This window comes from Chiloscyllium punctatum, chromosome 44 (assembly GCF_047496795.1).
Source record: "Chiloscyllium punctatum isolate Juve2018m chromosome 44, sChiPun1.3, whole genome shotgun sequence".
Taxonomy (NCBI): Eukaryota; Metazoa; Chordata; class Chondrichthyes; order Orectolobiformes; family Hemiscylliidae; genus Chiloscyllium; species Chiloscyllium punctatum.
The window spans coordinates 41,822,663-41,837,072 of record NC_092782.1 but is presented as its reverse complement, the minus strand read 5'-3'; positions in this window follow the sequence as shown (position 1 = coordinate 41,837,072).

Here is a 14,410-nt window from a genome sequence, read left to right as displayed (position 1 = left end):
ATTACGTACACAACATCAGGGACAGTGTGTACAAGGTAGGGGATACTGTACACAACATCGGGAACAGAATATACAAGGTAGGGGGTACTGTAGACAACTTCAGGGACTGTGTACAAGGTAGAAGCTACTGTACACAACATCGGGGACAGTATATACAAGATAGGGGGTACTGCACACAACATCAGGGACCATGTATGCAAGGTAGGGAGTACTGTACACAACATCGGGGGCAGTATATACAAGGTAGGGGGTACTGTACACAACATCAAGGACCATGTATGCAAGGTAGGGGGTACTGTACACAACATCAAGGACCATGTATGCAAGGTAGGGGGTACTGTACACAACATCAAGGACCATGTATGCAAGGTAGGGAGTACTGTACACAACATCAAGGACCATGTATGCAAGGTAGGGGGTACTGTACACAACATTGGGAACAGTGTGTACAAGGTAGGAGTTGCTGTACACAACATCGGGGAATGTATATAAAGTAGGGGGCACTGTACACAATATCGGGGTCAGTGTATACAAGGTAGGGGGTACTGTACACAACATCAGGGACAGTGCATACAAGGTAGGAATTATTGTACACAACATGGGGAGAGTGTATACAAGGGAGTGGGTACTGTACACAAAATCGGAGACAGTGTATTCAACGTAGGGGTACTGTACACAACATGGAGACAGTGTATACAAGGTAGGGGATACTGTACACAACATCGGAGACAGTGTATTCAAGGAAGGGGGTACTGTAGACAACATCAGGGACAGTGTGTACAAGGTAGAAGTTACTGTACACAACATTGGGGACCATGTATACAAGGTAAGAATTACTGTACACAACATCACGGACAGTGTATACAGGTAGGGGGTACTGTACACAACATTGGGAACAGTGTATATTAGAGAGGGGGTACTGTACACAACATCTGAGATAGTGTGTATACAAGGTAAGAGTTGCTGTACACAACATCGGGGAGTGTATACAAAGTAGGGGGCACTGTACGCAACATCGGGGCCAGTGTATACAAGGTGGGGGTACTGCAAACAACATAGGGGACTGTGTGCAAAGTAGAGGGCACTCTCCACAACATCGGAGACAGTGTATACAAGGTAGGTGGTACTGTACACAACATCGGGGACAGTGTATACAAGGTAGGGGTACTGTACACAACATCAGGGACAGTGTATTTAAGGGAGGGGGTACTGTACACATCATGGGGACGGTGTGTACAAGGTAGGGGTTACTATTTACAACATCGAAAAAAGTGTATACAATGTAGGGATTACTGTACACAACAACGGGGACAGTGTGTACAAGGTAGGGGGCACTGTACACAACATTGGGAACAGTGTATACTGGAAAGGGGGTACTGCACACAACATCGGAGACAGTGTATACAAGGTAGGAGTTGCTGTACACGACATTGGGGAGTGTATACAAAGTAGGGAGCACTGTACACAATATCGGGGCCAGTGTATACGAGATGGGGGTACTTTAAACAACATATGGGAGTGTATTCAAGGTAGGGGGTACTGTACACAACATCAGGGTCAGTCTATACAAGGTAGGTGGTAATGTACACCACATCGGAGACAGTGTATACAAGGTATGGGTTACTGTACACAACTTCAGCAACAATGTATTCAAGGTAGGGAGTTCTGTACACAACATCGGGGACAGTGTATACAAGGTAGGAGTTATTGTACACAACATGGGGAGACTGTATACAAGGTAGGGGTACTGTACACAACATCGGAGACAGTGTATTCAAAGTTGGGGGTACTATACACAACATGGGGACAGTGTATAAAAGGTAGGGGGTACTGTACACAATATCGGGGGCAGTTTATACAAGATAGGGGGTACTGTACACAACATCAGGGACCGTGTATACAAGGTAGGTGGTACTGTACACAACATCAGGGACAGTGTATACAAGGTAGGAGTTATTGTACACAACATGGGGAGAGTGTATACAAGATAGGGGTACTGTATACAACATCGGAGACAGTGTATTCAAGGTGGGGGTACTGTACACAACATGGGGACAGTGTATACAAGGTAGGTGGTACTGTACACAACATCAGGGACAGTGCATACAAGGTAGGTGTTATTGTACACAACATCGGGAACAGTATATACAAGGAAGGGGATACTGTAGACAACATCAGGGACAGTGTGTACAAGGTAGAAGTAACTGTACACAACATCGGGGACAGTGTATACAAGGTAGGGGGTACTGTACACAACATTGGGAACAGTGTATACTAGAGGGGGGGTACTGCACACAACATCTGAGATAGTGTGTCCAAGGTAGATGTTGCTGTTCACAACATCAGGGGGTATACAAAGTAGGGGGCACTGTACACAACATCGGGGCCAGTGTATACAAGGTGGGGGTACTGTAAACAACATAGGGGAGTGTATACAAAGTAGAGGGCACTCTCCACAACATCGGGGTCAGTGTATACAAGGTAGGTAGTAATGTACACCACATTGAAGACAGTGTATACAAGGTAGGGGTGACTGTACACAACATTGGGACAGTGTATACAAGGTAGGGGGTACTGTACAAAACAACAGGAACAGTATATACAAGGTAGGGGTTACTGTACACAACATCAAGAACAGTGTATACAAGGTAGGAGTTATTGTACACGACATGGGGATAGTGTATACAAGGTAATAGGTATTGTACACAACATCAGGGACAGTGTATACAAGGTAGGGGGTACTGTACAAAACAACAGGAACAGTGTATACAAGGTATGGGATACTGTACACAACATCAGGGACAGTCTATATGAGGTAGGGGGTATTGTACACAACATCGGGGACCATCTATACAAGGTAGGGGGTACAGTATGCTTCATGGGGACAGTGTATCCAAGATAGGGGGTAGTGTACACTACATCAAGAACAGTGTATACAAGGTAGGGGGTGCTGTACACAACATCGGAGACAGTGTATAAAAGGTAGGGGGTACTGTACACAACATCGGAGATAGTGTATATAAGGTGGGGGTACTGTACACAACAACAGGGACAGCGTATACAAGGTAGGGGTTACTGTACACAACATCAGGAACAGTGTATACAACTTAGGGAGTACTGTACACACCAACGGGGACAGTGTATACAAGGTGGGGGTACTGTACACAACAATGGGGACAGTGTATACAAGGTAGGTGGTACTGTACACAACATCAGGGACAGTGTATACAAGGTAGGAGTTACTCTACACATTGGGGACAGTGTATACAAGGTAGGGGGCAGTGTATACAACATCTGGGTCAGTGTATACATGGTAGGGGGTACTGTACACATCATGGGGACAATGTATACAAGGTAGGGGGTACTGTATACAACATCGGGGACAGTGTATACAAGGTAGGGGGTACTGTACACAACATTGTGAACCTTGTATACAAGGTAAGGGGCACTATTCACAAGGTAGGGTGCACTGCACACAAGGAGATGGGAATCATCTTCTTCCTCCTGGGAAGATTACGGCAAGACGAAAGGGCACATGAATTCATCGAGATAATAACCTCCCCGATGGCACAACCATGTATGATGGCACCCACATGCCTTAACCACCACCACCACTTGAGATTGGAAGCCACTTCACGACTAGCATGAGCAAGCTGAGCTGGAGGGTGGAAGAGACCATCTTCGTGAGGTGTAACTGGAGGCAGAGAAAGGGACAGTATTGCAAGCTTCTCCATCTCACCAAGAACCCACCATTCTCTAAGTGAACATCTCAGCCTCTACATTACAAAGTCAGCTTGGCCAGCATCAATCCATAAAGATGATTAATGACATCAGGGAACATAGGGTTGGCAGAGGAATATGACATTGAGGAAGATGGTCAGCTATTATTTCGATTGGCAGAGCAGATTCCAGCAGTGGAAAAGCCTGATCGTCGTGTCACGACCCACTGAGGGAATTCACTGGAAAAGCAAGTCCCATTGTTCTTGGAATCATCACAAACATTTACTCACATGATCCAAAGCCCCCAGTTGCTCTGACTGACAAACAGAAAATTAATATAAAGAAAACACTCATCTGCTTACTGTACTAAACAAGAAAGTAACTGTTTATTTGGTACAAATTATTTATAACCAACTAACCAATCAGTTAGGAAATATGAATTGCTAACTTAGAATTCTATAACTTAAGCTTTATCCCCTCTTAATTTCCCCTTGCACTTACAGATAGACAAGACATGGATGTAAAGGGCAAAGAAAGAAAACAATATCAAGGCAACACAATTCGATAGCACCAGTCTGGACCCCAGAATTCAATGAGTTGCCTTCTTTCTGTTCCTTTTCAATTCTTTTTTACTTCTTGGCAGTTGATACCAGGCTGCTTTCACCGCAGTGCTTTCCTTCAGTCACTGGTTGAGAATTTGTTATATCACCTGCTTGTCAAGGGATCCTCCTTCGACAGGGGTTTGCAAACAAAAGTGAAAAGAAGGCAACTTCCTGTTCCAGGGGGACTTCCTGGTCCTTCCACACAGGAAAGAGAAAGACAAGGCCAAAGAAGTTTTTTTTAACATTTTCCCTTTGCAGTTTCGGTGGTTCTTAGACCAAGATGGAGGACGGGAAAAATTTCTGGCTGTAAGAGCTGCTCCTTTTTTTTCGAGGTATTTTAGATGCTGGAGGTGATTTCCTCGAATTCCAGGAGCAGCAATTCCTGTTTTATATGCTGTTACATTGTTTTGGAACTTTGGGAAAAAAAGGCAAAACAACAGCAGTTTGAAAGGGAGAAGAACAGACAAAGGAAGCACATGGTGAGGTCAGTGCAGGGGAGAGAGAGAGAGGGAGAGAGAGAGAGAGAGAGAGAGAGAGAGAGAGATGGAACACCTGTACAGTTACTGCCTTTGCTGTTTCTGAATTCGTGTATCACTGGACATCGGAGTGCATCTGGGAAAATTAACAAACAGTGAATTTCACAACTAATCTTGGAGGAACCAGTTTGGGCGAAGTTTACAACACAGAATCAGATAAGTTAATTGTGGTTTTAAGTCTGTTCAAGAGAAAGGCTGTATTAGTGAGTACAGTGCGTTCTTTCTTGATAATATGTTTTTGGAGATAAGTCTCTTGGTTAAACTTAAAATATAAGCTATAGCTATTAATTTAACCTGGGGCAGTGTTTGTAGAGGAATAAGATGGTGCTACTTTCTGGGTCTGTAGATTGTGAAGGAGCAAAAATGGCCTTTGCAGTGATATGTACTTCTTGTCAGATGTGGGAGTTTAAAGAGAGTTTAAGGGTTAGTGCAGATTGTATCTGCCATAAGTACTTTTGGATGCGAATCTTATCCGATCGAGTGGATTGGTTGGAGAGACAGATAGAAGCGATGAGCAATGTGCAACAGCAACAGTATGTGATGGATGGCAGTTATAGGAAGGGGGGGGGAAGTCTCAGATACAGTCACATAGATGGGTTAACTCCAGGAAGGGCAAGAGAGGTAGGCACCAAGGGCAGGAGTCTTTTGTGGATCTACCCATTTCAAACAGGTATGCTGTTTTGGAAAATGTAGGAGATGATGGATTCTCAGGGGAACGTAGCACGAACAACCACGTTTCTGGCTCTAATGCAACAAGGGGTACATCGGCTTCCAAGAGATCAATTGTGTGAGGGGATTCTGTAGTTCGAGGTACAGACAGTTTCTGTGGCCAGCAGAGAAAAAGCAGAATGGTGTGTTGTTTCCCTGGTGCCAGGATCAAGGATGTCTCAGAGAGGGTGCAGAATGTTCTCACGGGGGAGAGGGGCCATCAAGAGTTCATTGTCCACACTGGAACCAACAATATAGAGGGAAAAGGTTGAGATTCTGAAGGGAGATTACAGAGAGTTAGGCAGAAATTTAAAAATGAGGTCCTCAAGGGTAATAATATCTGGATTACTCCCAGTGCTATGAGCTAGTGAGGGCAGGAATAGAAGGATAGAGCAGATGAATGCATGGCTGAGGAGCTGGTGTATGGGAGAAGGATTCACATTTTTGGATCATTGGAATCTCTTTTGGGGTAGAAGTGACCTGTACAAGAAGGACGGATTGCACCTAAATTGGGAAGGGGACTAATATACTGGCAGGGAGATTTGCAAGAACTGCTTGGGAGGATGTAAACTCGTAAGGTTGGGGGGGGGGGGGGGGGCAGTGGTGGGGGGGGGGGTGGGACCCACGGAGATAGTGAAGAAAGAGATCGATCTGAGACTGGTACAGCTGAGAACAGAAGTGAGTCAAACAGTCAGGGCAGGCAGGGACAAGGTAGGACTAATAAATTAAACGGCATGTATTTCAATGCAAGGGGCCTAACAGGGAAGGCAGATGAACTCAGGGCATGGTTAGGAACATGGGACTAGGATATCATAGCAATTACAGAAACATGGCTCAGGGATGGGCAGGACTGGCAGCTTAATGTTCCAGGATACGAATGCTACAGGAAGGATAGAAAGGGAGGCAAGAGAGGAGGGGAAGTGGCATTTTTGATAAGGGATAGCATTACAGCTGTGCTGAGGGAGGATATTCCCGGAAATACATCCAGGGAAGTTATTTGGGTGGAACTGAGAAATAAGAAAGGGATGATCACCTTATTGGGATTGTATTATAGACCCCCTGATAGTCAGAGGGAAATTGAGAAACAAACTTGTAAGGAGATCTCCGCTATCTGTAAGAATAATAGGGTAGTTATGGTAGGGGATTTTAACTTTCCAAACAACAACTGTGTTTGGATGGAGGTTAAAGGTTTAGATGGAGAAGAATTTCTTAAGTGCGTACAAGCCAGTTTTCTGATTCAGTATGTGGATGTACCCACGAGAGAAGGTGCAAACCTTGGCCTACTCTTGTGAAATAAGGCAGGGCAGGTGACTGAGGTGTCAGTGGGGGAACACTTTGGGGCCAGCGACCATAATTCTATTCGTTTTAAAATAGTGATGGAAAAGGATAGACCAGATCTAAAAGTTGAAGTTCTAAATTGGAGAAAGGCCAATTTTGACAGTATTAGGCAAGAACTTTCGAAAGCTGATTGGAGGCAGATATTCACAGGTAAAGGGACGGCTGGAAAATGGGAAGCCTTCAGAAATGAGTTAACGAGAATCTAGAGAAAGTATATTCCTATTAGGGTGAAAGGGAAGGCTGGTAGGTATAGGGAATGATGGATGACTAAAGAAATTGAGGGTTTGGTTAAGAAAAAGAAGGAAGCATATGTCAGGTATAGACAGGATAGACTGAGTGAATCCTTAGAAGAGTATAAAGAAAGTAGGAGTATACTTAAGCGGGAAACCAGGAAGGCAAAAAGGGGACATGAGATAGCTTTGGCAAATAGAATTAAGGAGAATCCAAAGGGTTTTTATAAATATATTAAGGACAAAAGGGTAACTAGGGAGAAGAGATTTCTGGGCCTCTTGCTGAGATAGTTGTATCATCGATAGTCACAGATGAGGTGCCGGAAGACTGGAGGTTGGAAAGTGTGGTGCCACTGTTTAAGAAGGGGGGGGGTAAAGACAAGCCAGGGAACTATTGTGTGCAGTTTTGATCGCCATACTATAGGAAGGATGTGGAGGCATTGGAACGAGTGCAGAGGAGGTTTACCAGGATGTTGCCTGGCATGGTAGGAAGATCGTATGAGGAAAGGCTGAGGCACTTGGGGCTTTTCTCATTGGAGAAAAGAAGGTTTAGGGGAGATTTGATAGAGGTGTACAAGATGATTAGGGGTTTAGATAGGGTTGACAGTGAGAACCTTTTTCTGTGTATGGAGTCAGCTGTTACTAGGGGACACAGCTTTAAATTAAGGGGTGGTAGGTATAGGACAGATGTTAGGGGTAGATTTTTTACTCAGCGGGTTGTGAGTTCATGAATTGCCCTGCCAGTAGCAGTGGTGGACTCTCCCTCTTTATGGTCATTTAAGCGGGCATTGGACAAGTATATGGAGGTTATTGGGCTAGCGTAGGTTAGGTAGGCTTCGGTCGGCGCAACATCGAGGGCCGAAGGGCCTGTACTGCGCTGTATTTTTCTATGTTCTATGTTCTATAGACCAGTGAGCCTGACCTCAGTGGTGGGCAAGTTGTTGGAGGGAATCCTGAAGGACAGGATGTACATGTATTTGGAAAGGCAAGGACTGATTCTGGATAGTCAACATGGCTTTGTGTGTGGGAAATCATGTCTCACAAACTTGATTGAGTTTTTTGAAGAAGTAACAAAAAAGATTGGTGAGGGCAAAGCAGTAGATGTGATCTATATGGACTTCAGTAAGGCGTTCGACAAGGTTCCCCATGGGAGACTGATTAGCAAGGTTAGATCTCATGGAATACAGAAAGAACTAGCCATTTGGATACAGAACTGGCTCAAAGGTAGAAGACAGAGGGTGGTGGTGGAGGGTTGTTTTTCAGACTGGAGGCCTGTGACCAGTGGAGTGCCACAAGGATCGGTGCTGGGTCCACTACTTTTTGTCATTTACATAAATGATTTGGATGTGAGCATAAGAGGTACAGTTAGTAAGTTTGCAGATGACACCAAAATTGGAGGTATAGTGGACAGCGAGGAGGGTTACCTCAGATTACAACAGGATCTGGACCAGATGGGCCAATGGGCTGAGAAGTGGCTGATGGAGTTTAGTTCAGATAAACGCAAGGTGCTGCATTTTGAGAAAGCAAATCTTAGCAGGACTTATACACTTAATGGAAGCTCCTAGGAAGTGTTGCTGAACAAAAAGACCTTGGAGTGCAGGTTCATAGCTCCTTGAAAGTGGAGTCGCAGGTAGATAGGATAGTGAAGAAGGCATTTGGTATGCTTTCCTTTATTGGTCAGAGTATTGAGTACAGGAGTTGGGAGGTCATGTTGCAGCTGTACAGGCATTGGTTAGGCCACTGTTGGAATATTGCGTGCAATTCTGTTCTCCTTCCTATCAGAAAGATGTTGTGAAACTTGAAAGGGTTCAGAAAAGATTTACAAGGATGTTGCCAGGGTTGGAGGATTTGAGCTACAGGGAGAGGCTGAACAGGCTGGGGCTGTTTTCCCTGGAGCGTCGGAGGCTGAGGGGTGACCTTATAGAGGTTTACAAAATTATGAGGGGCATGGATAGGATAAATAGACAAAGTCTTTTCCCTGGGGTTGGGGAGTCCAGAACTAGAGGGCATAGGTTTAGGATGAGTGGGGAAAGATATAAAAGAGGCCTAAGGGGTAACTTTTTCACGCAGAGGGTGGTATGTGTATGGAATGAGCTGCCAGAGGATGTGGTGGAGGCTGGTACAATTGCAACATTTAAGAGGCATTTGTATGGGTATATGAATAGGAAGGGTTTGGAGCGATATGGGCTGGGTGCTGGCAGGTGGGACTAGATTGGGTTGGGATATCTGGTCGGCATGGACGCGTTGGACCGAAGGGTCTGTTTCCATGCTGTAAATCTCTATGACTCTGTCACATTGGAGCATAAATTAGCCCATTCAGCCCATCGAGAAGTAGAAAGTGTGGACTACAGATGCTGGAGATCAGAGTCGAAGAGTGTGGTGCTGGAAAAGCAGAGAGCCAGAGAGTCGGCCTATCAGGCAGAAGCCCTTCAGCCCATTCAGCCCATCGAGTCAGCTCCACCATTCGATCCTGGCTGACAGATTTTCCAACCCCATTTTCCCACCTCCTCCCCATAACCTTTGCTTCTCTTGGCAATCAAAAACTTAACTTACAGACTTATCATCAACCTGATCTACAAATCTTCTCAAAAATCGTTATCCATCTCAGTTTTAAATATACTCAATGACCTGGTCTCCTCAACCTTCTGTGGCAATGGATTCCACAGATTCACCACCCTCTGTCTAACCTGTGTTCTTTGTTGCACTCTACACCCCATACCATCTGCTAACCACACCCATCCCGCCCCTCCACCGCCACGCCCTCACATACATACACATACACACACTCACTCACACACACACATACACACTCATACGCACACATCTCACACACGCACACACTCACACACACACTCACACAATCAAACACACTCACATACACACTCACTCGCACAAACGCACACATTCTCACACACACTCACACACACACACTCACTCACATGCACACTCACACACTCTCACACATACACTCACACACACACTCACTCACACATGCACACACTCACACATACTCACTCACACGCACACACTCACACACGCACGTTCACTCTCACACACACACACTGACTCACTCATACTCACATGCACACTCACTCACTCACACTCACTCATATACACTCACACACACTCACTCACTCATACACACCCACTCACTCACTCATACACACACTCACACACACACTCACTCACACACACCCACACACACTCACTCACACGCACACTCACTCACATACACACTTACTCACTCACACACACACATGCACACGCTCACTAACAGGCACACTCACTCACACACACATTCACTCACATGCACACACTCACTCACACGCACACACTCACTCACACACATTCACTCGTGCACACACTCACTCACACACACACTCACTCACATGCACCCTCACTCACTCACACACGCACACTCACTCACATATGCATACTCACTCATATGCACACTTACACACACACACTCACTCACACTCACACACACACACTCTCACAAACACATACTCACTCACACAAACTCATTCATACACACACACACCCACTCACACAAACACACACACACACTCACTCACACACACACTCACTCACTCACACACACTCACTCACACACACACTCACTCACTCACACACACTCTCTCACACACACACTCGCACAAACATTCACTCACACACACACACTCACTCACACACACACTCACTCACTCACACACACTCTCTCACTCACACACTTGCACAAACATTCACTCACACACACACACTCACTCACACACACACTCACTCACTCACACACACTCTCTCACACACACACTCGCACAAACATTCACTCACACACACACACTCACTCACACACACACTCACTCACTCACACACACTCTCTCACACACACACTCGCACAAACATTCACTCACACACACACACTCACTCACATTCACTCACACAGACAAACCATGGTGATCTGGTCAGGAGTTGACAGTGTGGTGTTGGAAAAGTATGGATTTGGTCAGGAGCCGATCAGGACATTTCCGTCAAGCCAATATCCAGCTTAATCCCGAACCCATCAGCTCCATGGTATTTGCTTTTTGCTCTCACTGTTGCAGAGAAAGTAACATTATATACAATTTACAGTGCTCCGGTAAACATGATTTTTAAAATGGCAACCATCTCTTTACACAGTCTGCTTGGTTTGAAGCAGCATCTTCCTTTTATTAGCCCATAGTCCAAAATTAAAGTAGATTAAATTGTGTGGTATTTTACACAACTCCTGTGTTTTTAAAAGTTTCACTCAATAACTTTACCCATAAATACTTCAAAAATGCATTTCAGAAATGGTTTAACCTTGTGAACTCCCTTCATGGGTGCTATGGATGGCCTGGTACCTCTATGCAGCATTCACTGACTGGTTTCAATATAGCTGGTAGAAGGCAGCTGATTTTCACCAGTCAAAACTGCAGATGCTCTTTCAGGGTAGCTCGGATCTTTGGGGCCTGACTTTGGTTAACACCTGTTCACAAGGCTGTTGAAGCCTCAACCTGGCTGACAGAGGAGTTGCAGTGATGTGAGCACCTACTCTGATGTCCTGGGAGAGATCAGCAGGTCTGTGCTGTGGAGCCTCTGCCTCTCCTCTGAAGATGAGGCCTCCAACAATCTTGTCAGGGCCTGCAGAACCCATTGAGCACGGAGCTCCACTTCCACAGAAGTGGCTCTCCTGAATCTACAGGCCAGCAGCCATTGATGTCTGCCCAAGCTCCTACTGCAGCACTAAGACACCAGCAGGATTTCATGCCTGCTGCGGTGAAAGTTGAGCCAGAGGGCAGTAGGGACTCCATCTTGGTTTGGCCTGGCAGTGCAGCAATGGAGGTGTGTACCCACCACTTCTCTGATGGAAAGGATGGGCTCCAACCTCTACATCATAGCCTAGGCCACTGTGGAGCAGGATCCTCCATGGTTCCAGGCTGGAGGCTACGTATGAAGATAGTGATCTCGGTGTGGATACTTATCAGCAGATACCACCTCCTATCATCTGTCCCAACAAGGTAAGTCTCATCTAAGTCTCCTTGAGCAGATCCATCTGCACCTTGCCATCCAGGGACAGACACACCAGCCATTCTGTTCGCCTAGCCTGGCTGCAGACTATTCATATAATTACAGAGTCCCCGCAGTGTGGAAATAGGCCATTTGGCCCATCGAATCCACATCAGCCATCTGAAGAGCATCCAACACATGCTCACCCCATTGCTGTAACCCTGCATTTCCCACTACTGATCCACCTGTCCTACATACTCTGGACAATTTAGCAGTGGCAATCCACGAACCTGCACATCTTTATTCATGCCCAATAACTCACTGTGTGCTAATCCTGATGCTAGACCAATGCAGAGGGTTCACACAGGACTCATGTCTGAACTGAAGTCTGTGAATCAATACCCTTCATGGTTTCAGTTAAGGTTCTCCCCTCAGCCTCCTTTGTTTCAAAGAACACCACACGAAGTCAGTCAGACATTCCTCATAACTGAACGTCTCCAACTGGGCAACAATAAATCTCCACTGTAGCCTCTTTAATTCAATCACTTTTTTCTCATAATGCGTGGATCTATAATGCACACTGCTGCAGCTGTGGCCTAAACAGTGCTTTAGCCATGGGAAATGCAGGGATAGGGGGGGGGGGGGGGGGGGTTCCCTTCGGAGGGTCAGTGTGGCCTTGTTGGGCCGAATGGCCTGTTTCCACACTGTCGGGATTCTATAAGTAATAAGATTCTATATACACATCCTGTTCATATTCTTTGGCTGAAAGAGGAAAGAATCCCATCGGCTTTCATGATGTGGAGGTGCCAGTGTTGGACTGGAGTGGACAAAGTTAAAAATCAACACAACACCAAGTTAACACCATAACCTGATGTTCTGTGATTTTTAAATTTGCTTTCATGACTCTGTTTCTGTGGCATGGTGGCTTGGTGGTTAGCACTGCTGCCTTATAGCTCCAGGGACCTTGGATCAATCCCAGCTTTGGATAACTGAGTGTGGAGTTTGCATAGTCTCCCTGTGGTCTGTCTAGGTTTCCTCCCATAGTCCAAGAGTGTGCAGAATAGGTGAATTAGCCAAGCTAAATTACCCATAGAGTACAGGGATGTGCAGGTTAGGTTACATTCGCCAGGGGAATGGGTCTGAGTGGCTTACTTTTTGGAGGGTTGATTTGGGCTGAAGGGCTTGTTTCCACACTGGAGGGATTCTATGATTCTGACTCCCTGCAGGAATTTGCAGGTCGTTTTATTGCCCACATTTGTCAGAATGCACCACTTATGGTGTATTGCCTTGCTTTCTTAATTTTTGCCAAATGCATGACCTCATATGTGGACATGTTTACATGTACCTGGCTATAGTCCATTAATATCTGTCTGCAGCTTTCCTCTTCATTATCAGGCATTTTCTAAAAAGCATCTTCTAATTTCTTAATCACGTTCCCTACATTCAAATACCAATCATTGATATATACTATAAAGGGTAAAGGAACTGGCTCTTGGGGAAAGTTCATCAGGGGCATGTTGAGCAGTAACAGTCACATTTGCTCTTCCTACTTCAACCAGCAGATTGCAGTTTAGTTCCAAACTATCACAGTGAACACTGGAACCCACCATCCCAGGTTCATGCCAAGAGTTTAATACTGAGCGCTGTAGCTCTCAGTCTCAGAGCACAATCCCAGCAAAACACCTGTAGCTTTAGCCTCTCAAATCTCACCTTGAACCAAGCACGTTAGTTGTAGTACATGTGATAAAAGCCATGCTACCCTGCTCTTGCCCAACCACCCGGTTGGTTTCCCGGTGCCCTTGGTACCAAACACGGGGGTGGGGCAGAAACAAAAACAGAAATTGCTGGAGAAACTCAGCAGGTTTGGCAGCACCTGTAGGAAGCCAGCTGAGTGAGTGTTGCAAGGCCAGTGATTCTTCGTGAGAAGGGGGAAGAGCTGAGCTGGTTTCCCAGTAGATTTCCCTGCTCTCCAGCTGGAAAAGGCTGAAATATAAATGTTGATAATTAATTATAGACACTGCTCACTGATGGAGAGGATGAGACAGTGGTCCTTTGAGCCTCCTCCTCAGCAGGTTATCACAGAGTTCTGTCTGATGTGGGTGGGATTAGTGCCAGTTTCTGGGTTGGCTCTCTCTCTCTCTCTCTGTCCTTCTCCCCCCAGCCCAGGGTCTCGGCCCCTTTAAGGAGCCTGCTAGCCGGCCGGTCCGCCTGGAGTGGGCTCCAGTCCGGGTTTTGCAGCAGCCTCGGCTGT